We start from the raw sequence: 27938 nt of genomic DNA, 5'->3' as shown, positions 1-27938 counted from the left end.
AAAAGTATACACGGATATGGTTTACCTGCCTCTTTGTCTGTCTGCCTGCCTGTCTGTCTTTACAAAAGATAATTATCTTTATTTTAAATTGACATGTGTTTTTAAGGAATTGCAAGATACAGTTGTTTCAATGAATATCGCCACTTTCAGGGGATATTACGCATGCATAGTTGCTTTAAAAAATCAAAGAAAAAGCCTACCGCACCCGGTGTTCTCAGGCGGTCTCCCATCCCATCCAGGTACTGACCAGGCCTGACGCTGCTTAATTTCCGAGATCAGATGGGATTGGGTGCATTCAGAGTAGTGTGGCGGTAGGTATATGCTGCCTGTACCCAGCGCAAATTAAGCTTGCACATGCCTTCATTCACAGCTTTGTAAACAATGGAAGAGATAAAAACATAATTTATGCTTACCTGATAAATTTATTTCTCTTGTAGTGTATCCAGTCCACGGATCATCCATTACTTGTGGGATATTCTCCTTCCCAACAGGAAGTTGCAAGAGGATCACCCACAGCAGAGCTGCTATATAGCTCCTCCCCTCACTGCCATATCCAGTCATTCGACCGAAACAAGACGAGAAAGGAGAAACCATAGGGTGCAGTGGTGACTGTAGTTTAATTAAAATTTAGACCTGCCTTAAAAGGACAGGGCGGGCCGTGGACTGGATACACTACAAGAGAAATAAATTTATCAGGTAAGCATAAATTATGTTTTCTCTTGTTAAGTGTATCCAGTCCACGGATCATCCATTACTTGTGGTATACCAATACCAAAGCTAAAGTACACGGATGATGGGAGGGACAAGGCAGGAACTTAAACGGAAGGAACCACTGCCTGTAGAACCTTTTTCCCAAAAACAGCCTCCGAAGAAGCAAAAGTGTCAAATTTGTAAAATTTTGAAAAGGTGTGAAGCGAAGACCAAGTCGCAGCTTTGCAAATCTGTTCAACAGAGGCCTCATTTTTAAAGGCCCAGGTGGAAGCCACAGCTCTAGTAGAATGAGCTGTAATCCTTTCAGGGGGCTGCTGTCCAGCAGTCTCAGAGGCTAAGCGTATTATGCTCCGAAGCCAAAAGGAGAGAGAGGTTGTCGAAGCTTTTTGACCTCTCCTCTGTCCAGAGTAAACGACAAACAGGGCAGATGTTTGACGAAAATCTTTAGTAGCCTGTAAGTAAAACTTCAAGGCACGGACTACGTCCAGATTATGCAAAAGACGTTCCTTCTTTGAAGAAGGATTAGGACACGATGGAACAACAATCTCTTGATTGATATTTGTTGGAAACCACCTTAGGTAAAAACCCAGGTTTGGTACGCAGAACTACCTTGTCTGAATGAAAAATCAGATAAGGAGAATCACAATGTAAGGCAGATAACTCAGAGACTCTTCGAGCCGAGGAAATAGCCATCAAAAACAGAAATTTCCAAGATAAAAGTTTAATATCAATGGAATGAAGGGGTTCAAACTGAACTCCCTGAAGAACTTTAAGAACCAAGTTTAAGCTCCACGGGGGAGCAACAGTTTTAAACACAGGCTTAATCCTAACCAAAGCCTGACAAAATGCCTGGACGTCTGGAACCTCTGCCAGACGCTTGTGTAGAATAGACAGAGCAGAGATCTGTCCTTTTAAAGAACTAGCTGATAAGCCTTTGTCCAAACCCTCTTGGAGAAAGGACAATATCCTAGGAATCCTAACCTTACTCCATGAGTAACTCTTGGATTCACACCAATAAAGATATTTACGCCATATCTTATGGTAGATTTTCCTGGTAACAGGCTTTCGTGCCTGTATTAAGGTATCAATAACTGACTCGGAGAAGCCACGCTTTGATAGGATCAAGCGTTCAATCTCCATGCAGTCAGTCTCAGAGAAATTAGATTTGGATGATTGAAAGGACCTTGCATTAGAAGGTCTTGCCTCAGAGGTAGAGTCCATGGTGGACAGGATGACATGTCCACTAGGTCTGCATACCAGGTCCTGCGTGGCCACGCAGGCGCTATCAGAATCACTGATGCTCTCTCCTGTTTGATCTTGGCAATCAGTCGAGGGAGCAGAGGAAATGGTGGAAACACATAAGCCATGTTGAAGACCCAAGGGGCTGCCAGAGCATCTATCAACGTTGCTCCCGGGTCCCTGGACCTGGATCCGTAACAAGGAAGCTTGGCGTTCTGGCGAGACGCCATGAGATCCAGTTCTGGTTTGCCCCAACGATGGACCAGTTGAGCAAACACCTCCGGATAGAGTTCCCACTCCACCGGATGAAAAGTCTGACGACTTAGAAAATCCGCCTCCCAGTTCTCCACGCCTGGGATGTGGATCGCTGACAAGTGGCAAGAGTGAGACTCTGCCCAGCGAATTATCCTTGAGACTTCTAACATCGCTAGGGAACTCCTGGATCCCCCTTGATGGTTGATGTAAGCCACAGTCGTGATGTTGTCCGACTGAAATCTGATGAACCTCAGTGTTGCTAACTGAGGCCAAGCTAGAAGAGCATTGAATATTGCTCTTAACTCCAGAATATTTATTGGGAGGAGTTTCTCCTCCTGAGTCCACGATCCCTGAGCCTTCAGGGAGTTCCAGACTGCGCCCCAACCTAGAAGGCTGGCATCTGTTGTTACAATCGTCCAATCTGGCCTGCGAAAGGTCATGCCCTTGGACAGATGGACCCGAGATAACCACCAGAGAAGAGAATCTCTGGTCTCTTGATCCAGATTTAGTAGGGGGGATAAATCTGAGTAATCCCCATTCCACTGGCCTAACATGCACAATTGCAGCGGTCTGAGATGCAGGCGCGCAAATGGCACTATGTCCATTGCCGCTACCATTAAGCCGATTACTTCCATGCACTGAGCTACTGACGGGCGTGAAATGGAATGAAGGACACGGCAAGCATTTAGAAACTTTGATAACCTGGTCTCCGTCAGGAAATTTTCATTTCTACAGAATCTATCAGAGTCCCTAGGAAGGAGACTCTTGTGAGAGGTGACAGAGAACTCTTTTCCACGTTCACCTTCCACCCATGCGACCTCAGAAAAGCCAGAACTATCTCTGTATGAGATTTGGCAATTTGAAAGCTTGACGCCTGTATCAGGATGTCGTCTAGATACGGAGCTACCGCTATACCTCGTGGTCTTAGAACTGCCAGAAGTGAGCCCAGAACCTTTGTAAAGATTCTCGGGGCCGTGGCCAACCCGAAGGGGAGAGCTACAAATTGGTAATGCCTGTCTAGAAAGGCAAATCTTAGGAACCGATGATGATCTTTGTGAATCGGTATGTGAAGGTAGGCATCCTTTAAGTCCACTGTGGTCATGTATTGACCTTCTTGGATCATGGGTAGGATGGTCCGAATAGTTTCCATTTTGAATGATGGAACTCTTAGGAATTTGTTTAAGATCTTTAGGTCCAAAATTGGTCTGAAGGTACCCTCTTTCTTGGGAACCACAAACAGATTTGAATAGAATCCCTGTCCTTGTTCCGTCCGCGGAACTGGGTGGATCACCCCCATTACTAGGAGGTCTTGTACGCAGCGTAGGAATGCCTCTTTCTTTATCTGGTTTTCTGATAACCTCGAAAGATGAAATCTCCCTTGAGGAGGAGAAGCCTTGAAGTCCAGAAGATATCCCTGAGATATGATCTCCAACGTCCAGGGATCCTGGACATCTCTTGCCCACGCCTGGGCGAAGAGAGAAAGTCTGCCCCCCACTAGATCCGTTTCCGGATAGGGGGCCAACCCTTCATGCTGTCTTAGAGGCAGTAGCAGGTTTTCTGGCCTGCTTGCCCTTGTTCCAGGACTGGTTAGCTTTCCAGGCCTGTCTGTAACGAGCAACGGTTCCTTCTTGTTTTGGGGCGGAGGAAGTTGACGTTGCTCCTGCCTTGAAATTTCGAAAAGCACGAAAATTAGACTGTTTGGCCTTTGATTTGGCCTTTGATTTGGCCTTGTCCTGAGGTAGAGTATGACCCTTACCTCCAGTAATGTCAGCGATAATCTCTTTCAAGCCGGGCCCGAATAAGGTCTGCCCCTTGAAAGGAATAACATAATTTATGTAAGAACTTACCTGATAAATTCATTTCTTTCATATTAGCAAGAGTCCATGAGCTAGTGACGTATGGGATATACATTCCTACCAGGAGGGGCAAAGTTTCCCAAACCTCAAAATGCCTATAAATACACCCCTCAGCACACCCACAATTCAGTTTAACGAATAGCCAAGACGTGGGGTGATAAAAAAGTGCGAAAGCATATAAAATAAGGAATTGGAATAATTGTGCTTTATACAAAATCAAAACCACCACAAAAAAAGGGCGGGCCTCATGGACTCTTTCTAATATGAAAGAAATGAATTTATCAGGTAAGTTCTTACATAAATTATGTTTTCTTTCATGTAATTAGCAAGAGTCCATGAGCTAGTGACGTATGGGATAATGACTACCCAAGATGTGGATCTTTCCACACAAGAGTCACTAGAGAGGGAGGGATAAAATAAAGACAGCCAATTCCTGCTGAAAATAATCCACACCCAAAATAAAGTTTAACGAAAAACATAAGCAGAAGATTCAAACTGAAACCGCTGCCTGAAGTACTTTTCTACCAAAAACTGCTTCAGAAGAAGAAAATACATCAAAATGGTAGAATTTAGTAAAAGTATGCAAAGAGGACCAAGTTGCTGCTTTGCAAATCTGGTCAACCGAAGCTTCATTCCTAAACGCCCAGGAAGTAGAAACTGACCTAGTAGAATGAGCTGTAATTCTCTGAGGCGGAGTTTTACCCGACTCAACATAGGCAAGATGAATTAAAGATTTCAACCAAGATGCCAAAGAAATGGCAGAAGCTTTCTGGCCTTTTCTAGAACCGGAAAAGATAACAAATAGACTAGAAGTCTTACGGAAAGATTTCGTAGCTTCAACATAATATTTCAAAGCTCTAACAACATCCAAAGAATGCAACGATTTCTCCTTAGAATTCTTAGGATTAGGACATAATGAAGGAACCACAATTTCTCTACTAATGTTGTTGGAATTCACAACTTTAGGTAAAAATTCAAAAGAAGTTCGCAACACCCGCCTTATCCTGATGAAAAATCAGAAAAGGAGACTCACAAGAAAGAGCAGATAATTCAGAAACTCTTCTGGCAGAAGAGATGGCCAAAAGGAACAAAACCTTCCAAGAAAGTAATTTAATGTCCAATGAATGCATAGGTTCAAACGGAGGAGCTTGAAGAGCTCCCAGAACCAAATTCAAACTCCAAGGAGGAGAAATTGACTTAATGACAGGTTTTATACGAACCAAAGCTTGTACAAAACAATGAATATCAGGAAGAATAGCAATCTTTCTGTGAAAAAGAACAGAAAGAGCAGAGATTTGTCCTTTCAAAGAACTTGCGGACAAACCCTTATCTAAACCATCCTGAAGAAACTGTAAAATTCTCGGTATTCTAAAAGAATGCCAGGAAAAATGATGAGAAAGACACCAAGAAATATAAGTCTTCCAGACTCTATAATATATCTCTCGAGATACAGATTTACGAGCCTGTAACATAGTATTAATCACAGAGTCAGAGAAACCTCTTTGACCAAGAATCAAGCGTTCAATCTCCATACCTTTAAATTTAAGGATTTCAGATCCTGATGGAAAAAAGGACCTTGTGACAGAAGGTCTGGTCTTAACGGAAGAGTCCACGGTTGGCAAGAGGCCATCCGGACAAGATCCGCATACCAAAACCTGTGAGGCCATGCCGGAGCTACCAGCAGAACAAACGAGCATTCCTTCAGAATCTTGGAGATTACTCTTGGAAGAAGAACTAGATGCGGAAAGATATAGGCAGGATGATACTTCCAAGGAAGTGATAATGCATCCACTGCCTCCGCCTGAGGATCCCGGGATCTGGACAGATACCTGGGAAGTTTCTTGTTTAGATGGGACGCCATCAGATCTATTTCTGGAAGTTCCCACATTTGAACAATCTGAAGAAATACCTCTGGGTGAAGAGACCATTCGCCCGGATGCAACGTTTGGCGACTGAGATTAGACAGGAGCTGGATTCCGCCCAAACCAAAATTCGAGATACTTCTTTCATAGCCAGAGGACTGTGAGTCCCTCCTTGATGATTGATGTATGCCACAGTTGTGACATTGTCTGTCTGAAAACAAATGAACGATTCTCTCTTCAGAAGAGGCCAAAACTGAAGAGCTCTGAAAATTGCACGGAGTTCCAAAATATTGATCGGTAATCTCACCTCCTGAGATTCCCAAACTCCTTGTGCCGTCAGAGATCCCCACACAGCTCCCCAACCTGTGAGACTTGCATCTGTTGAAATTACAGTCCAGGTCGGAAGCACAAAAGAAGCCCCCTGAATTAAACGATGGTGATCTGTCCACCATGTTAGAGAGTGTCGAACAATCGGTTTTAAAGATATTAATTGAGATATCTTCGTGTAATCCTTGCACCATTGCTTCAGCATACAGAGCTGAAGAGGTCGCATGTGAAAACGAGCAAAGGGGATCGCGTCCGATGCAGCAGTCATAAGACCTAGAATTTCCATGCATAAGGCTACCGAAGGGAATGATTGTGACTGAAGGTTTCGACAAGCTGCAATCAATTTTAGACGTCTCTTGTCTGTTAAAGACAGAGTCATGGACACTGAATCCATCTGGAAACCCAGAAAGGTTACCCTTGTCTGAGGAATCAAAGAACTTTTTGGTAAATTGATCCTCCAACCATGATCTTGAAGAAACAACATAAGTCGATTCGTATGAGATTCTGCTAAATGTAAAGACTGAGCAAGTACCAAGATATCGTCCAAATAAGGAAATACCACAATACCCTGTTCTCTGATTACAGACAGAAGGGCACCGAGAACCTTTGTAAAAATTCTTGGAGCTGTAGCTAGGCCAAACGGCAGAGCCACAAACTGGTAATGCTTGTCCAGAAAAGAGAATCTCAGGAACTGATAATGATCTGGATGAATCGGAATATGCAGATATGCATCCTGTAAATCTATTGTGGACATATAATTCCCTTGCTGAACAAAAGGTAAGATAGTCCTTACAGTTACCATCTTGAACGTTGGTATCCTTACATAACGATTCAATATTTTTAGATCCAGAACTGGTCTGAAAGAATTCTCCTTCTTTGGTACAATGAAGAGATTTGAATAAAACCCCATCCCCTGTTCCGGAACTGGAACTGGCATAATTACTCCAGTCAACTCTAGATCTGAAACACATTTCAGAAATGCTTGAGCTTTTACTGGATTTACTGGGACACGGGAAAGAAAAAATCTCTTTGCAGGAGGTCTCATCTTGAAACCAATTCTGTACCCTTCTGAAACAATGCTCTGAATCCAAAGATTGTGAACAGAATTGATCCAAATTTCCTTGAAAAAACGTAACCTGCCCCCTACCAGCTGAGCTGGAATGAGGGCCGCACCTTCATGTGGACTTAGAAGCTGGCTTTGCCTTTCTAGCTGGCTTGGATTTATTCCAGACTGGAGATGGTTTCCAAACTGAAACTGCTCCTGAGGATGAAGGATCAGGCTTTTGTTCTTTGTTGAAACGAAAGGAACGAAAACGATTATTAGCCCTGTTTTTACCTTTAGATTTTTTATCCTGTGGTAAAAAAGTTCCTTTCCCACCAGTAACAGTTGAAATAATGGAATCCAACTGAGAACCAAATAATTTGTTACCCTGGAAAGAAATGGAAAGTAAAGTTGATTTAGAAGCCATATCAGCATTCCAAGTTTTAAGCCATAAAGCTCTTCTAGCTAAAATAGCTAGAGACATAAACCTGACATCAACTCTGATAATATCAAAAATGGCATCACAGATAAAATTATTAGCATGCTGAAGAAGAATAATAATATCATGAGAATCACGATGTGTTACTTGTTGCGCTAAAGTTTCCAACCAAAAAGTTGAAGCTGCAGCAACATCAGCCAAAGATATAGCAGGTCTAAGAAGATTACCTGAACACAGATAAGCTTTTCTTAGAAAGGATTCAATTTTCCTATCTAGAGGATCCTTAAACGAAGTACCATCTGACGTAGGAATAGTAGTACGTTTAGCAAGGGTAGAAATAGCCCCATCAACTTTAGGGATCTTGTCCCAAAATTCTAATCTGTCAGACGGCACAGGATATAATTGCTTAAAACGTTTAGGAGGAGTAAATGAATTACCCAAATTATCCCATTCTTTGGAAATTACTGCAGAAATAGCATTAGGAACAGGAAAAACTTCTGGAATAACCACAGGAGCTTTAAATACTTTATCTAAACGTTTAGAATTAGTATCAAGAGGACCAGAATCCTCTATTTCTAAAGCAATTAGTACTTCTTTAAGTAAAGAACGAATAAATTCCATTTTAAATAAATATGAAGATTTATCAGCATCAACCTCTGAGACAGAATCCTCTGAACCAGAGGAATCATCAGAATCAGAATGATGATGTTCATTTAAAAATTCATCTGTAGGGAGAGAAGTTTTAAAAGATTTTTTACGTTTACTAGAAGGAGAAATAACAGACATAGCCTTCTTATGAATTCAGAAACAAAATCTCTTATATTATCAGGAACATTCTGCACCTTAGATGTTGAAGGAACTGCAACAGGCAATGGTACTTTACTAAAGGAAATATCTGCTTTAACAAGTTTGTCATGACAATCAATACAAACAACAGCTGGAGGAATAGCTACCAAAAGTTTACAGCAGATACACTTAGCTTTGGTAGATTCAGCGCTAGACAGCGATTTTCCTGTAGTATCTTCTGACTCAGATGCAACGTGAGACATCTTGCAATATGTAAGAGAAAAAACAACATATATATAAAGCAAAATTTATCAAATTCCTTAAATGACAGTTTCAGGAATGGGAAAAAATGCCAAAGAACAAGCTTCTAGCAACCAGAAGCAATAAAAAATGAGACTTAAATAATGTGGAGACAAAAGCGACGCCCATATTTTTTCGCGCCAAATAAGACGCCCACATTATTTGGCGCCTAAATGCTTTTGGCGCCAAAAATGACGCCACATCCGGAACGCCGACATTTTTGGCGCAAAATAACGTCAAAAAATGACGCAACTTCCGGCGACACGTATGACGCCGGAAACGGAAATAGATTTTTTGCGCCAAAAAAGTCCGCGCCAAGAATGACGCAATAAAATGAAGCATTTTCAGCCCCCGCGAGCCTCACAGCCCACAGGGAAGAGTCAAATTTTTGAAGGTAAGAAAAAATGATTAAATCAAATGCATTATCCCAAATATGAAACTGACTGTCTGAAAATAAGGAAAGTTGAACATTCTGAGTCAAGGCAAATAAATGTTTGAATACATATATTTAGAACTTTATAAACAAAGTGCCCAACCATAGCTTAGAGTGTCACAGAAAATAAGATTTACTTACCCCAGGACACTCATCTACATGTTTGTAGAAAGCCAAACCAGTACTGAAACGAGAATCAGCAGAGGTAATAGTATATATAAGAGTATATCGTCGATCTGAAAAGGGAGGTAAGAGATGAATCTCTACGACCGTAGAAGGAGATCACTGCATTCAAATAGGCAATACTCTCCTCACATCCCTCTGACATTCACTGCACGCTGAGAGGAAAACCGGGCTCCAACTTGCTGCGGAGCGCATATCAACGTAGAATCTAGCACAAACTTACTTCACCACCTCCATCGGAGGCAAAGTTTGTAAAACTGAATTGTGGGTGTGGTGAGGGGTGTATTTATAGGCATTTTGAGGTTTGGGAAACTTTGCCCCTCCTGGTAGGAATGTATATCCCATACGTCACTAGCTCATGGACTCTTGCTAATTACATGAAAGAAATTAAGCAATTTAGATTTAGAAGTCACATCAGCTGACCAGGATTTAAGCCATAACGCTCTACGCGCCTGGATGGCAAATCCGGAGTTCTTAGCCGTTAGTTTGGTTAAGTGTACAATGGCATCAGAAACAAATGCGTTAGCTAGCTTAAGTGCTTTAAGCTTGTCCATAATTTCATCCAATGGAGCTGAGTGAATGGCCTCTTCCAGAGACTCAAACCAGAATGTCGCAGCAGCAGTGACAGGCGCAATGCATGCAAGGGGCTGTAAGATAAAACCTTGTTGAACAAACATTTTCTTAAGGTAACCTTCCAATTTTTTATCCATTGGATCCGAAAAAGCACAACTATCTTCCACCGTGATAGTGGTACGCTTATCTAAAGTAGAAACTGCTCCCTCCACCTTAGGGACCGTCTGCCATAAGTCCCGTGTAGTGGCCTCTATTGGAAACATTTTTCTAAATATAGGAGGAGGGGAAAAAGGCACACCAGGTCTATCCCACTCCTTGCTAATAATTTCTGTAAGCCTTTTAGGTATAGGAAAAACATCAGTACACACCGGTACTGCATAGTATCTGTCCAGCCTACATAACTTCTCTGGAATAGCAACTGTGTTACAGTCATTCAGAGCCGCTAAAACCTCCCCTAGCAATACACGGAGGTTCTCAAGCTTAAATTTAAAATTAGAAATTTCTGAATCCGGTTTCCCTGGATCAGATCCGTCACCTACAGAGTGAAGCTCTCCGCCCTCATGTTCTGCAAACTGTGACGCAGTATCGGACATGGCTCTTGTAGCACCAGCGCGCTCTATTCTTACCCCAGAGCAATCGCGCTTGCCTCTTAATTCTGGCAATTTAGATAATACTTCTGTCAGGGTATTATTCATAATAGTAGCCATGTCTTGTAAAGTGATTTGTATGGACGCCCCTGATGCGTTAGGCGCCACAATATCACGTGCCTCCTGAGCGGGAGGAGAAGGTACTGACACGTGAGGAGAGTTAGTCGGCATAACTTCCCCCTCGTTGTCTGGTGATAATTCCTTTATAGATAAAGAGTGACCTTTATTATTTAAAGTGAAATCAATACATTTAGTACACATGTTTCTGTGGGGCTCCACACTGGCCTTTAAACATAGTGAACAGAGAGACTCATCTGTGTCAGACATGTTTAAACAGACTAGCAATAAAACTAGCAGACTTGGAAAACACTGTAAATAATTTTACAAGCAATAAAGAAAAACGCTACTGTGCCTTTAAGAAGCACCAAAAACTGTCACCGTTGAAATAACAATGAACCAAATCAGTTATAGCAACAAAATTTTCACAGTAAATGTATTAAGTTAGCAGAGCATTGCACCCACTTACAAATTGATGAATAACCCCTTAATACCCAAAACGGTTTTCTATAAGCAGTATAGAAAAAAACGTTTTTTAATACAGTCCAAACACCACTGTCACAGGTCTGCTGTGACTGATTACCTCCCTCAAAATGACTTTTGAAGTCCCTTAAGCTCTCTGGAGACGACCTGGTTGCAACTGTGTTACAGTCATTCAGAGCAGCTAATACCTCCCCAAGCAATACACGGAGGTTCTCAAGCTTAAATTTAGAATTAGAAATCTCTGAATCAGGTTTCCCTGAGTCAGAGATGTCACCCACAGACTGAAGCTCTCCGTCCTCATGTTCTGCATACTGTGACGCAGTATCAGAAATGGCTCTAACAGCATTTGCGCGCTCTGTATCTCTCCTAACCCCAGAGCTATCGCGCTTGCCTCTTAATTCAGGCAATCTAGACAATACCTCTGACAGGGTATTATTCATGATTGCAGCCATGTCCTGCAAGGTAATCGCTATGGGCGTCCCTGATGTAATTGGCGCCATGTTAGCGTGCGTCCCCTGAGCGGGAGGCGAAGGGTCTGACACGTGGGGAGAGTTAGTCGGCATAACTTCCCCCTCGACAGAACCCTCTGGTGATAATTCTTTTATAGATAAAGACTGATATTTACTGTTTAAGGTGAAATCAATACATTTAGTACACATTCTCCTATGGGGCTCCACCATGGCTTTCAAACATAATGAACAAGTAGGTTCCTCTGTGTCAGACATGTTTAAACAGACTAGCAATGAGACTAGCAAGCTTGGAAAACACTTTAAAACAAGTTTACAAGCAATATAAAAAACGTTACTGCGCCTTTAAGAAACACAAATTTTCCCAAATTTTGAAATAACAGTGAAAAAATGCAGTTACACTAACAAAATTTTTACAGTGTATGTAATAAGTTAGCAGAGCATTGCACCCACTTGCAAATGGATGATTAACCCCTTAATACCAAAAACGGAATAACAAATGACAAAAACGTTTTTTAAACAGTCACAACAACTGCCACAGCTCTACTGTGGCTTTTTAACGCCCTCAATACGACTTTTGAAGCCTTTTGAGCCCTTCAGAGAAGTCCTGGATCATGCAGGAAGAAGCTGGATGTCTATGTCTGTAATTTTTGCTGTGCAAAAAAACGCCAAAATAGGCCCTCCCACTCATATTACAACAGTGGGAAGCCTCAGGGAACTGTTTCTAGGCAAAATTCAAGCCAGCCATGTGGAAAAAACTAGGCCCCAATAAGTTTTATCACAAAACATATGTAAAAAAACGATTAAACATGCCAGCAAACATTTTAAAATACACTTTTATAAGAGTATGTATCTCTATTAATAAGCCTGATACCAGTCGCTATCACTGCATTTAAGGCTTTACTTACATTACTTCGGTATCAGCAGCATTTCCATCCCTAGAAAAATATTTTAACTATTTTAAGGGCTATTCCCCCTCTGAAGTTACCTCACTCCTCAGAATATGTGAGAACAGCAAAGGATCTTAGTTACTTCTGCTAAGATCATAGAAAACGCAGGCAGATTCTTCTTCTAAATACTGCCTGAGATAAACAGTACACTCCGGTACCATTTAAAAATAACAAACTTTTGATTGAAGAAATAAACTAAGTATAAAACACCACAGTCCTCTTACGACCTCCACCTTAGTTGAGAGTTGCAAGAGAATGACTGGATATGGCAGTGAGGGGAGGAGCTATATAGCAGCTCTGCTGTGGGTGATCCTCTTGCAACTTCCTGTTGGGAAGGAGAATATCCCACAAGTAATGGATGATCCGTGGACTGGATACACTTAACAAGAGAAATGGGGTTACAATTTTGACCGCAAATGAATAAATAAAAAAGGCCAGAACAGGCCCAGAATAACTCGATGACCCATGACAAAAAGTATACACGGATAAGGTTTACCTGCCTCTTTGTCTGTCTGCCTGCCTGTCTGTCTTTACAAAAACAGAATTTATGTTTACCTGATAAATTACTTTCTCCAACGGTGTGTCCGGTCCACGGCGTCATCCTTACTTGTGGGATATTCTCTTCCCCAACAGGAAATGGCAAAGAGCCCAGCAAAGCTGGTCACATGATCCCTCCTAGGCTCCGCCTACCCCAGTCATTCGACCGACGTTAAGGAGGAATATTTGCATAGGAGAAACCATATGATACCGTGGTGACTGTAGTTAAAGAAAATAAATTATCAGACCTGATTAAAAAACCAGGGCGGGCCGTGGACCGGACACACCGTTGGAGAAAGTAATTTATCAGGTAAACATAAATTCTGTTTTCTCCAACATAGGTGTGTCCGGTCCACGGCGTCATCCTTACTTGTGGGAACCAATACCAAAGCTTTAGGACACGGATGATGGGAGGGAGCAAATCAGGTCACCTAGATGGAAGGCACCACGGCTTGCAAAACCTTTCTCCCAAAAATTGCCTCAGAAGAAGCAAAAGTATCAAACTTGTAAAATTTGGTAAAAGTGTGCAGTGAAGACCAAGTCGCTGCCCTACATATCTGATCAACAGAAGCCTCGTTCTTGAAGGCCCATGTGGAAGCCACAGCCCTAGCGGAATGAGCTGTGATTCTTTCGGGAGGCTGCCGTCCGGCAGTCTCGTAAGCCAATCTGATGATGCTTTTAATCCAAAAAGAGAGAGAGGTAGAAGTTGCTTTTTGACCTCTCCTTTTACCGGAATAAACAACAAACAAGGAAGATGTTTGTCTAAAATCCTTTGTAGCATCTAAATAGAATTTTAGAGCGCGAACAACATATAAATTGTGCAACAAACGTTCCTTCTTCGAAACTGGTTTCGGACACAGAGAAGGTACGATAATCTCCTGGTTAATGTTTTTGTTAGAAACAACTTTTGGAAGAAAACCAGGTTTAGTACGTAAAACCACCTTATCTGCATGGAACACCAGATAAGGAGGAGAACACTGCAGAGCAGATAATTCTGAAACTCTTCTAGCAGAAGAAATTGCAACCAAAAACAAAACTTTCCAAGATAATAACTTAATATCAACGGAATGTAAGGGTTCAAACGGAACCCCCTGAAGAACTGAAAGAACTAAGTTGAGACTCCAAGGAGGAGTCAAAGGTTTGTAAACAGGCTTGATTCTAACCAGAGCCTGAAAAAAGGTTTGAACATCTGGCACAGCTGCCAGCTTTTTGTGAAGTAACACAGACAAGGCAGAAATCTGTCCCTTCAGGGAACTTGCAGATAATCCTTTTTCCAATCCTTCTTGAAGGAAGGATAGAATCTTAGGAATCTTAACCTTGTCCCAAGGGAATCCTTTAGATTCACACCAACAGATATATTTTTTCCAAATTTTGTGGTAAATCTTTCTAGTTACAGGCTTTCTGGCCTGAACAAGAGTATCGATAACAGAATCTGAGAACCCTCGCTTCGATAAGATCAAGCGTTCAATCTCCAAGCAGTCAGCTGGAGTGAGACCAGATTCGGATGTTCGAACGGACCTTGAACAAGAAGGTCTCGTCTCAAAGGTAGCTTCCATGGTGGAGCCGATGACATATTCACCAGATCTGCATACCAAGTCCTGCGTGGCCACGCAGGAGCTATCAAGATCACCGACGCCCTTTCCTGATTGATCCTGGCTACCAGCCTGGGGATGAGAGGAAACGGCGGGGAATACATAAGCTAGTTTGAAGGTCCAAGGTGCTACTAGTGCATCCACTAGAGCCGCCTTGGGATCCCTGGATCTGGACCCGTAGCAAGGAACTTTGAAGTTCTGACGAGAGGCCATCAGATCCATGTCTGGAATGCCCCACAGTTGAGTGACTTGGGCAAAGATTTCCGGATGGAGTTCCCACTCCCCCGGATGCAATGTCTGACGACTCAGAAAATCCGCTTCCCAATTTTCCACTCCTGGGATGTGGATAGCAGACAGGTGGCAGGAGTGAGACTCCGCCCATAGAATGATTTTGGTCACTTCTTCCATCGCCAGGGAACTCCTTGTTCCCCCCTGATGGTTGATGTACGCAACAGTTGTCATGTTGTCTGATTGAAACCGTATGAACTTGGCCCTCGCTAGCTGAGGCCAAGCCTTGAGAGCATTGAATATCGCTCTCAGTTCCAGAATATTTATCGGTAGAAGAGATTCTTCCCGAGACCAAAGACCCTGAGCTTTCAGGGATCCCCAGACCGCGCCCCAGCCCATCAGACTGGCGTCGGTCGTGACAATGACCCACTCTGGTCTGCGGAAGGTCATCCCTTGTGACAGGTTGTCCAGGGACAGCCACCACGGAGTGAGTCTCTGGTCCTCTGATTTACTTGTATCCTCGGAGACAAGTTTGTATAGTCCCCATTCCACTGACTGAGCATGCACAGTTGTAATGGTCTTAGATGAATGCGCGCAAAAGGAACTATGTCCATTGCCGCTACCATCAAACCTATCACTTCCATGCACTGCGCTATGGAAGGAAGAGGAACGGAATGAAGTATCCGACAAGAGTCTAGAAGTTTTGTTTTTCTGGCCTCTGTCAGAAAAATCCTCATTTCTAAGGAGTCTATTATTGTCCCCAAGAAGGGAACCCTTGTTGACGGAGATAGAGAACTCTTTTCCACGTTCACTTTCCATCTGTGAGATCTGAGAAGGGCCAGGACAATGTCCGTGTGAGCCTTTGCTTGAGGAAGGGACGACGCTTGAATCAGAATGTCGTCCAAGTAAGGTACTACAGCAATGCCCCTTGGTCTTAGCACAGCTAGAAGGGACCCTAGTACCTTTGTGAAAATCCTTGGAGCAGTGGCTAATCCGAAAGGAAGCGCCACGAACTGGTAATGCTTGTCCAGGAATGCGAACCTTAGGAACCGATGATGTTCCTTGTGGATAGGAATATGTAGATACGCATCCTTTAAATCCACCGTGGTCATGAATTGACCTTCCTGGATGGAAGGAAGAATTGTTCGAATGGTTTCCATTTTGAACGATGGAACCTTGAGAAACTTGTTTAAGATCTTGAGATCTAAGATTGGTCTGAACGTTCCCTCTTTTTTGGGAACTATGAACAGATTGGAGTAGAACCCCATCCCTTGTTCTCCTAATGGAACAGGATGAATCACTCCCATTTTTAACAGGTCTTCTACACAACGTAAGAATGCCTGTCTTTTTATGTAGTCTGAAGACAACTGAGACCTGTGGAACCTCCCCCTTGGGGGAAGCCCCTTGAATTCCAGAAGATAACCTTGGGAGACTATTTCTAGCGCCCAAGGATCCAGAACATCTCTTGCCCAAGCCCGAGCGAAGAGAGAGAGTCTGCCCCCCACCAGATCCGGTCCCGGATCGGGGGCCAACATTTCATGCTGTCTTGGTAGCAGTGGCAGGTTTCTTGGCCTGCTTTCCCTTATTCCAGCCTTGCATTGGTCTCCAAGCTGGCTTGGCTTGAGAAGTATTACCCTCTTGCTTAGAGGACGTAGCACTTTGGGCTGGTCCGTTTCTCTACGAAAGGGACGAAAATTAGGTTTATTTTTGGCCTTGAAAGGCCGATCCTGAGGAAGGGCGTGGCCCTTACCCCCAGTGATATCAGAGATAATCTCTTTCAAGTCAGGGCCAAACAGCGTTTTCCCCTTGAAAGGAATGTTAAGTAGCTTGTTCTTGGAAGACGCATCAGCTGACCAAGATTTCAACCAAAGCGCTCTGCGCGTCACAATAGCAAACCCAGAATTCTTAGCCGCTAACCTAGCCAATTGCAAAGTGGCGTCTAGGGTGAAAGAATTAGCCAATTTGAGAGCATTGATTCTGTCCATAATCTCCTCATAAGGAGGAGAATCACTATCGACCGCCTTTACCAGCTCATCGAACCAGAAACACGCGGCTGTAGCGACAGGGACAATGCATGAAATTGGTTGTAGAAGGTAACCCTGCTGAACAAACATCTTTTTAAGTAAACCTTCTAATTTTTTATCCATAGGATCTTTGAAAGCACAACTATCTTCTATGGGTATAGTGGTGCGTTTGTTTAAAGTGGAAACCGCTCCCTCGACCTTGGGGACTGTCTGCCATAAGTCCTTTCTGGGGTCGACCATAGGAAACAATTTTTTAAATATGGGGGGAGGGACGAAAGGAATACCGGGCCTTTCCCATTCTTTATTTACAATGTCCGCCACCCGCTTGGGTATAGGAAAAGCTTCTGGGAGCCCCGGGACCTCTAGGAACTTGTCCATTTTACATAGTTTCTCTGGGATGACCAACTTGTCACAATCATCCAGAGTGGATAATACCTCCTTAAGCAGAATGCGGAGATGTTCCAACTTAAATTTAAACGTAATCACATCAGGTTCAGCTTGTTGAGAAATGTTCCCTGAATCAGTAATTTCTCCCTCAGACAAAACCTCCCTGGCCCCATCAGACTGGTTTAGGGGCCCTTCAGAACCATTATTATCAGCGTCGTCATGCTCTTCAGTATCTAAAACAGAGCAGTCGCGCTTACGCTGATAAGTGTGCATTTTGGCTAAAATGTTTTTGACAGAATTATCCATTACAGCCGTTAATTGTTGCATAGTAAGGAGTATTGGCTCGCTAGATGTACTAGGGGCCTCCTGAGTGGGCAAGACTCGTGTAGACGAAGGAGGGAATGATGCAGTACCATGCTTACTCCCCTCACTTGAGGAATCATCTTGGGCATCATTGTCATTGTCACATAAATCACATTTATTTAAATGAGAAGGAACTCTGGCTTCCCCACATTCAGAACACAGTCTATCTGGTAGTTCAGACATGTTAAACAGGCATAAACTTGATAACAAAGTACAAAAAACGTTTTAAAATAAAACCGTTACTGTCACTTTAAATTTTAAACTGAACACACTTTATTACTGCAATTGCGAAAAAATATGAAGGAATTGTTCAAAATTCACCAAAATTTCACCACAGTGTCTTAAAGCCTTAAAAGTATTGCACACCAAATTTGGAAGCTTTAACCCTTAAAATAACGGAACCGGAGCCGTTTTTAACTTTAACCCCTTTACAGTCCCTGGTGTCTGCTTTGCTGAGACCCAACCAAGCCCAAAGGGGAATACGATACCAAATGAACGCCTTCAGAAAGTCTTTTCTATGTATCAGAGCTCCTCACACATGCGACTGCATGTCATGCCTCTCAAAAACAAGTGCGCAACACCGGCGCGAAAATGAGGCTCTGCCTATGATTTGGGAAAGCCCCTAAAGAGAAAGGTGTCTAAAAAAGTGCCTGCCGATATAATCTTATCAAAATACCCAGATTAAATGATTCCTCAAGGCTAAATATGTGTTAATAATGAATCGATTTAGCCCAGAAAAAGTCTACAGTCTTAATAAGCCCTTGTGAAGCCCTTATTTACAATCTTAATAAACATGGCTTACCGGATCCCATAGGGAAAATGACAGCTTCCAGCATTACATCGTCTTGTTAGAATGTGTCATACCTCAAGCAGCAAGAGACTGCTCACTGTTCCCCCAACTGAAGTTAATTCTGTGTGGAACAGCCATGGATTTTAGTAACGGTTGCTAAAATCATTTTCCTCATACAAACAGAAATCTTCATCTCTTTTCTGTTTCTGAGTAAATAGTACATACCAGCACTATTTTAAAATAACAAACTCTTGATTGAATAATAAAAACTACAGTTAAACACTAAAAAACTCTAAGCCATCTCTGTGGAGATGTTGCCTGTACAACGGCAAAGAGAATGACTGGGGTAGGCGGAGCCTAGGAGGGATCATGTGACCAGCTTTGCTGGGCTCTTTGCCATTTCCTGTTGGGGAAGAGAATATCCCACAAGTAAGGATGACGCCGTGGACCGGACACACCTATGTTGGAGAAAGATAATTACCTTTATTTTAAATTGAAATGCGTTTTAAAGGAATTGCAAGATACAGTTGTGTCAATGAATATCGCCACTTTCAGGGGATATTACGCATGCATAGTTGCTTTAAAAAATCAAAGAAAAAAGTCTAACGCACCCGGTGTTCCCATGCAGTCTCCCATCCAGGTACTGACCAGGACTGATGCATCTTAACTTCCGAGATCAGGTGGGATCGGGTGCATTCAGAGTAGTGTGGCGGTAGGCATTTGCTGCCTGTACCCAGCGCAAATTAAAGGGACACTGAACCCAATTTTTTTTCTTTTGTGGTTCAGATAGAGCATTAAATTTTAAGCAACTTTCTAATTTACTCCTATTATCAAATTTTCTTTATTCTCTTGCTATCTTTATTTGAAATACAAGAATGTAAGTTTATATGCCGGCCCATTTTTGGTAAACAACCTGGGTTGTCCTTGCTGATTGGTGGATACATTCATCCACCAATAAAAACATGCTATCCAGAGTTCTGAACAAAAAAAAGTTTCTATGCCTGCTTTTTCAAATAAAGACAGCAAGAGAACGAAGAAAAATTGATAATAGGAGTAAATTAGAAAGTTGCTTAAAATTGCATGCTCTATCTGAATCACGAAAGAAAAATTTGGGTTCAGTGTCCATTTAAGCTTGCACATGCCTTCATTCACAGCTTTGTTAACAATGAAAGAGATAAAATGGGGTTACAATTTTGACCGCAAATGAATAAATAAAAAAGGCCAGTACAGGCCCAGAATAACTGGCTGACCCAAGACAAAAAGTATACACGGATAAGGTTTACCTGCCTCTTTGTCTGTCTGCCTGCCTTTCTTTACAAAAGATAATTATCTTTATTTTAAATAAACATGTGTTTTTAAGGAATTGCAAGATACAGTTCTTTCAATGAATATCGCCACTTTCAGTGGATATTACGCATGCATAGTTGCTTTAAAAAAGAAAAGAAAAAAGCCTACCGCACCCGGTGTTCCCAGGCGGTCTCCAATCCAGGTACTGACCGGGCCTGACTCTGCTTAACTTCCGAGATCAGGTGCATTCAGAGTAGTGTGGCGGTAGGCATTTGCTTCCTGTACCCAGCGCGAATTAAGCTTGCACATGCCTTCATTCACAGCTTTGTAAACAATGGAAGAGATAAAATGGGGTTACAATTTTGACCGCTAATGAATAAATAAAAAAGGCCAGTACAGGCCCAGAATAACTCGCTGACCCATGACAAAAAGTATACACGGATAAGGTTTACCTGCCTCTTTGTCTGTCTGCCTGCCTGTCTTTACAAAGATAATTATCTTTATTTTAAATTGAAATGTGTTTTTAAGGAATTGCCAGATACAGTTGTTTCAATAAATATCGCCACTTTCAGGGGATATATTACGCATGCATAGTTGCTTTAAAAAAATAAAAAAAAAAGCCTACCGCACCCGGTGTTCCCAGGCGGTCTCCCATCCAGGTACTGACCGGGCCTGGCGCTGATTAACTCCTGAGATCAGACAGGATCGGGTGCATTCAGAGTAGTGTGGCGGTAGGCATTTGCTGCCTGTACCCAGCGCAAATTAAGCTTGCTCATGCCTTCATTAACAGCTTTGTAAACAATGGAAGAGATAATTTTTGTAGAGAAAGAGGGGTATCAATGGCACTACCGTATAATGTAATTCACTATGACTGTACCCTCATAGTATTAAATAGCTTGTATGCTAAAATACAAATAGGGGTCGGTGGTGCTGTGTATTGGATAAATATTAGAAACAAAAGAAGGATGGGAAGAGTCCCATTCTAGAATACACTTATAGCACTCATTGTAGGCATAGGATTCAAATGATACTTGAAATTTGAAATGATCAACACAAGGAGTCGCAAGATCTCAGGCCTAAATAAAACATAACTTTTAATTTAAACACATAAAAAATGGAGTTTAAAATTGAGGGATGTGCAACTTAAAAACAATTGCTCGCACTAGGGTGATATAGTACCAATATTATGTCACAAAATAAGGTTCAAAAGGTTCAAATGCATATATATTAATGTTGTTTATATATGTGAAAATATATGGATCTCTGGTATGTTAGATCCTAATCACATAATAAACTTTACTAAATTGAAGAGTAATAACACTTATGAACCTCGTGGATTGTGAGAGTCTGATAACTATTTGTACAGGTAACTAATATCAGTAAGATTAGTTCATTGCAAAAGATTATTATAGATCAGTATAAATATTTGACATACTAAGGTATCCAAAAAGCTGGTAGTGATTATAATGTTGGATATATGCTTGGGTGTCACATTTCAGTATATTTATGCATACTTAGATATTCAAGGATAGCTTGGCGATAGGGTTGCTTGTTAATGCTGATAGCTAAGTTTGTGGGTTACTACCATTACTCTTATCAAAGTGAGAACACAATTGTACTTGGATATCCTATGTCAGTGTGGTTGTTGCAAACTGTGATATTTCAGCAAAGTCTAAAGCATGAAGTTATTAGTGAGGCTGTCCGCTCACATATATCGTATATCAGTATATTTGACACATACTTTAGTATTTGTAGCTTGCCTCGTGGTTAGATCATCTGTAATTTGAGTAACTGGATTAGTGGATTTATTCCACTCAACCGTTCAAATACTAAGAACAAAATTACACTTGGATATCACATTGCAGTGTGATTGATCCACATTATAATATTGCAGTGTTCTCCTAAATTCTGGTTATTTTAAAGGTCTGGTAGCTGAGTATATCAAGAATTGCTGGCAACTGTGGAAATGGCTAGATAGAATCCCAGTTACCAGGTATTCTATGTAATTACTTGAACACAAGTTAGTTCATATTGGTCTTGGCCCATACATATAGTTCTTGTACCAAATGTTGTAACATAAACTTATGAGTGCTATGCAGGGTTAATACTTCCCTGAATTGTTAGGTGATTTTGGTAAAAATAGATTCTTCAGAACCTGCATAAGCGTGAGTGTAACTCATAAGAGTATAGTGTTGGTGCGTAAAGTAGATTGTCTTTCCCTGTGCAGTTCTAATCAAATACAGAAAAATCAAATAAAGATCTCAACAACACTGTCACTATGTGTATGCCTAGTCAATTCGTTTGATTTAATGTATCTTATACGGCAGCAATTTTAGTCCTGAATTGGACACTGCAACAGTGTTAGTTAGAAATTAACTTGTATTTGAGATTAACTGCAAAATTAAAGCAGCAATAACACTACAGCATTGTGAGTTCTCTTGAATTCTTAGCTTGACTGCAAAGTTAAGACAGCTGCATTCGGAATCAAATGTTAGCTACACGTACATCAGGGGTTAACAATTAGTCTAGCTGATTAACCACCAAACTTAGATTTATATGAGTCAGTGTATTCACTGGTTCTTATAATAACCCATCAAATATATTCGAGGTGTATAGTTATTTGAGCCTTTGGGTCGTTATGTCTCGGCATACCAGTCTTTGTGTAAGATAATAGGCATAGGTAGTAGACTCCCCGTATATCGTTAACTCTGTGACCGCAAGTTCAGTCAAGCTATTGTTATCACATAGATACCAAAAATAATCCTAAACTGATCATGGATACCATCTGAGGTATCCGATATTAATGAACTAAAACTAAATAGTCCTAGATAGAGCAAGCCCTAACATACACAGGAGCTCCCTGACTCCTCACCAGTACCCTAACATGTTTCGCCGTTCTCACGGCTTTCTCAAAGGGGGGTGTGTGCGCGCGTCGCGCTTGGATTAGCTTTTTATGTGTGTGGAAGCTGCAAATACCCTCCCACATCTGTGACGTCAGATGGTCATGTGACTTGAAGCCGATAGGGGTTGTAAACAGATGCTACGTTCTTGCAAGTGTAGATTATGTCTTAGCTGCATAAAATAAGAGTACAGACACTGATGTAATTATTAGTTGGTTATTTATTCATGCATATATATTGCCCTAATAATTGTGTTGATACCAGATATGGGTTGAACTCGTACAGCCATACACAAGAAATATCATTGCAATATTGAAGAGCTTAATACTCATAATAGTGATGTTGCATATTATGGAGTGTGCTTGTGAATGTGTTACTAAATCTAACATAAATGTAAGGGTGTAAATGATCATGTGTTAAGTGCTGCGTGTTAAGAGGTTTGGGAAACACTTATAAAGGATGTGAATTAATAAACAAGTGCTCATTTACTCCTATTATCAAATTTTCTTTATTCTCTTGCTATCTTTATTTGAAATACAAGAATGTAAGTTTATATGCCGGCCCATTTTTGGTAAACAACCTGGGTTGTCCTTGCTGATTGGTGGATACATTCATCCACCAATAAAAACATGCTATCCAGAGTTCTGAACAAAAAAAAAGTTTCTATGCCTGCTTTTTCAAATAAAGACAGCGAGAGAACGAAGAAAAATTGATAATAGGAGTAAATTAGAAAGTTGCTTAAAATTGCATGCTCTATCTGAATCACGAAAGAAAAATTTGGGTTCAGTGTCCATTTAAGCTTGCACATGCCTTCATTCACAGCTTTGTAAACAATGAAAGAGATAAAATGGGGTTACAATTTTGACCGCAAATGAATAAATAAAAAAGGCCAGTACAGGCCCAGAATAACTGGCTGACCCAAGACAAAAAGTATACACGGATAAGGTTTACCTGCCTCTTTGTCTGTCTGCCTGCCTGCCTGCCTTTCTTTACAAAAGATAATTATCTTTATTTTAAATAAACATGTGTTTTTAAGGAATTGCAAGATACAGTTCTTTCAATGAATATCGCCACTTTCAGGGGATATTACGCATGCATAGTTGCTTTAAAAAAGAAAAGAAAAAAGCCTACCGCACCCGGTGTTCCCAGGCGGTCTCCAATCCAGGTACTGACCGGGCCTGACTCTGCTTAACTTCCGAGATCAGGTGCATTCAGAGTAGTGTGGCGGTAGGCATTTGCTTCCTGTACCCAACGCGAATTAAGCTTGCACATGCCTTCATTCACAGCTTTGTAAACAATGGAAGAGATAAAATGGGGTTACAATTTTGACCGCTAATGAATAAATAAAAAAACATAATTTATGTAAGAACTTACCTGATAAATTAATTTCTTTCATATTAGCAAGAATCCATGAGCTAGTGACGTATGGGATATACATTCCTACCAGGAGGGGCAAAGTTTCCCAAACCTCAAAATGCCTATAAATACACCCCTCACCACACCCACAATTCAGTTTAACGAATAGCCAAGAAGTGGGGTGATAAGAAAAAAGTGCGAAAGCATATAAAATAAGGAATTGGAATAATTGTGCTTTATACAAAAAAATCATAACCACCACAAAAAAGGGCGGGCCTCATGGACTCTTGCTAATATGAAAGAAATGAATTTATCAGGTAAGTTCTTACATAAATTATGTTTTCTTTCATGTAATTAGCAAGAGTCCATGAGCTAGTGACGTATGGGATAATGATTACCCAAGATGTGGATCTTTCCACACAAGAGTCACTAGAGAGGGAGGGATAAAATAAAGACAGCCAATTCCTGCTGAAAATAATCCACACCCAAAATAAGTTTAATGAAAAACATAAACAGAAGATTCAAACTGAAACCGCTGCCTGAAGTACTTTTCTACCAAAAACTGCTTCAGAGGAAGAAAATACATCAAAATGGTAGAATTTAGTAAAAGTATGCAAAGAGGACCAAGTTGCTACTTTGCAAATCTGATCAATCGAAGCTTCATTCCTAAACGCCCAGGAAGTAGAAACTGACCTAGTAGAATGAGCTGTAATCCTTTGAGGCGGAGTTTTACCCGACTCAACATAGGCATGATGAATTAAAGATTTCAACCAAGATGCCAAAGAAATGGCAGAAGCTTTCTGTCCTTTTCAAGAACCGAAAAAGATAACAAATAGACTAGAAGTCTTTCGGAAAGACTTAGTAGCTTCAACATAATATTTCAAAGCTCTAACAACATCCAAAGAATGCAACGATTTCTCCTTAGAATTCTTAGGATTAGGACATAATGAAGGAACCACAATTTCTCTACTAATGTTGTTGGAATTCACAACTTTAGGTAAAAATTCAAAAGAAGTTCGCGACACCGCCTTATCCTGATGAAAAATCAGAAAAGGAGACTCACAAGAAAGAGCAGATAATTCAGAGACTCTTCTAGCAGAAGAGATCGCCAAAAGGAACAAAACTTTCCAAGAAAGTAATTTAATGTCCAATGAATGCATAGGTTCAAACGGAGGAGCTTGAAGAGCCCCCAGAACCAAATTCAAACTCCAAGGAGGAGAAATTGACTTAATGACAGGTTTTATACGAACCAAAGCTTGTACAAAACAATGAATATCAGGAAGATTAGCAATCTTTCTGTGAAAAAGAACAGAAAGAGCAGAGATTTGTCCTTTCAAAGAACTTGCGGATAAACCTTTATCTAAACCATCCTGAAGAAACTGTAAAATTCTCGGAATTCTAAAAGAATGCCAAGAAAAATGATGAGAAAGACACCAAGAAATATAAGTCTTCCAGACTCTATAATATATCTCTCTAGATACAGATTTACGAGCCTGTAACATAGTATTAATCACAGAGTCAGAGAAACCTCTTTGACCAAGAATCAAGCGTTCAATCTCCATACCTTTAAATTTAAGGATTTGAGATCCTGATGGAAAAAAGGACCTTGCGACAGAAGGTCTGGTCTTAGCGGAAGAGTCCACGGATGGCAAGAGGCCATCCGGACAAGATCCGCATACCAAAACCTGTGAGGCCATGCCGGAGCTACCAACAGAACAAACGAGCATTCCTTCAGAATCTTGGAGATTACTCTTGGAAGAAGAACTAGAGGCGGAAAGATATAGGCAGGATGATACTTCCAAGGAAGTGATAATGCATCCACTGCTTCCGCCTGAGGATCCCGGGATCTGGACAGATACCTGGGAAGTTTCTTGTTTAGATGAGACGCCATCAGATCTATTTCTGGAAGCTCCCACATTTGAACAATCTGAAGAAATACCTCTGGGTGAAGAGACCATTCGCCCGGATGCAACGTTTAGCGACTGAGATAATCCGCTTCCCAATTGTCTATACCTGGGATATGAACCGCAGAGATTAGACAGGAGCTGGATTCCGCCCAAACCAAAATTCGAGATACTTCTTTCATAGCCAGAGGACTGTGAGTCCCTCCTTGATGATTGATGTATGCCACAGTTGTGACATTGTCTGTCTGAAAACAAATGAACGATTCTCTCTTCAGAAGAGGCCAAAACTGAAGAGCTCTGAAAATTGCACGGAGTTCCAAAATATTGATCGGTAATCTCACCTCCTGAGATTCCCAAACTCCTTGTGCCGTCAGAGATCCCCACACAGCTCCCCAACCTGTGAGACTTGCATCTGTTGAAATTACAGTCCAGGTCGGAAGCACAAAAGAAGCCCCCTGAATTAAATGATGGTGATCTGTCCACCACGTTAGAGAGTGTCGTACAATCGGTTTTAAAGATATTAATTGAGATATCTTTGTGTAATCCTTGCACCATTGATTCAGCATACAGAGCTGAAGAGGTCGCATGTGAAAACGAGCAAAGGGGATCGCGTCCGATGCAGCAGTCATAAGACCTAGAATTTCCATGCATAAGGCTACCGAAGGGAATGATTGTGACTGAAGGTTTCGACAAGCTGAGATCAATTTTAGACGTCTCTTGTCTGTCAAAGACAGAGTCATGGACACTGAATCTATCTGGAAACCCAGAAAGGTTACCCTTGTCTGAGGAGTCAATTAACTTTTTGGTGAATTGATCCTCCAACCATGATCTTGAAGAAACAACACAAGTCGATTCGTATGAGATTCTGCTAAATGTAAAGACTGAGCAAGTACCAAGATATCGTCCAAATAAGGAAATACCACAATACCCTGTTCTCTGATTACAGACAGAAGGGCACCGAGAACCTTTGTAAAAATTCTTGGAGCTGTAGCTAGGGCCAAACGGCAGAGCCACAAACTGGTAATGCTTGTCCAGAAAAGAGAATCTCAGGAACTGATAATGATCTGGATGAATCGGAATATGCAGATATGCATCCTGTAAATCTATTGTGGACATATAATGCCCTTGCTGAACAAAAGGCAAGATAGTCCTTACAGTTACCATTTTGAACGTTGGTATCCTTACATAACGATTCAATATTTTTAGATCCAGAACTGGTCTGAAGGAATTCTCCTTCTTTGGTACAATGAAGAGATTTGAATAAAACCCCATCCCCTGTTCCAGAACTGGAACTGGCATAATTACTCCAGCCAACTCTAGATCTGAAACACAATTCAGAAATGCTTGAGCTTTCACTGGATTTACTGGGACACAGGAAAGAAAAAATCTCTTTGCAGGAGGTCTCATCTTGAAACCAATTCTGTACCCTTCTGAAACAATGTTCTGAATCCAAAGATTGTGAACAGAATTGATCCAAATTTCTTTGAAAAAACGTAACCTGCCCCCTACCAGCTGAGCTGGAATGAGGGCCGCACCTTCATGTGGACTTAGAAGCTGGCTTTGCCTTTCTAGAAGGATTGGATTTATTCCAGACTGGAGATGGTTTCCAAACTGAAACTGCTCCTGAGGATGAAGGATCAGGCTTTTGTTCTTTGTTGAAACGAAAGGAACGAAAACGATTATTAGCCCTGTTCTTACCCTTAGATTTTTTATCCTGTGGTAAAAAAGTTCCTTTCCCACCAGTAACAGTTGAGATAATAGAATCCAACTGAGAACCAAATAATTTGTTACCCTGGAAAGAAATGGAAAGTAGAGTTGATTTAGAAGCCATATCAGCATTCCAAGTTTTAAGCCATAAAGCTCTTCTAGCTAAAATAGCTAGAGACATAAACCTGACATCAACTCTGATAATATCAAAATGGCATCACAGATAAAATTATTAGCATGTTGAAGAAGAATA

The 27938-nt window shown here is 41.3% G+C and overlaps 5 pseudogenes; all 5 read right to left on the bottom strand.

The window, feature by feature from the left end:
• Nucleotides 1-193: 193 nt before the first annotated feature.
• LOC128665215 (uncharacterized) lies at nucleotides 194-317 on the bottom strand (annotated as a pseudogene).
• Nucleotides 318-19130: 18813 nt separating this feature from the next.
• LOC128665234 (uncharacterized) lies at nucleotides 19131-19249 on the bottom strand (annotated as a pseudogene).
• Nucleotides 19250-19979: 730 nt separating this feature from the next.
• Nucleotides 19980-20088, bottom strand: LOC128665211 (uncharacterized; annotated as a pseudogene).
• A 348-nt stretch (nucleotides 20089-20436) lies between these two features.
• LOC128665428 (uncharacterized) lies at nucleotides 20437-20555 on the bottom strand (annotated as a pseudogene).
• Nucleotides 20556-23842: 3287 nt separating this feature from the next.
• Nucleotides 23843-23951, bottom strand: LOC128665210 (uncharacterized; annotated as a pseudogene).
• Nucleotides 23952-27938: the final 3987 nt, after the last annotated feature.

Source organism: Bombina bombina, chromosome 6 (assembly GCF_027579735.1).
Source record: "Bombina bombina isolate aBomBom1 chromosome 6, aBomBom1.pri, whole genome shotgun sequence".
Taxonomy (NCBI): Eukaryota; Metazoa; Chordata; class Amphibia; order Anura; family Bombinatoridae; genus Bombina; species Bombina bombina.
This window is presented reverse-complemented; position numbering and strand designations above follow the sequence as displayed.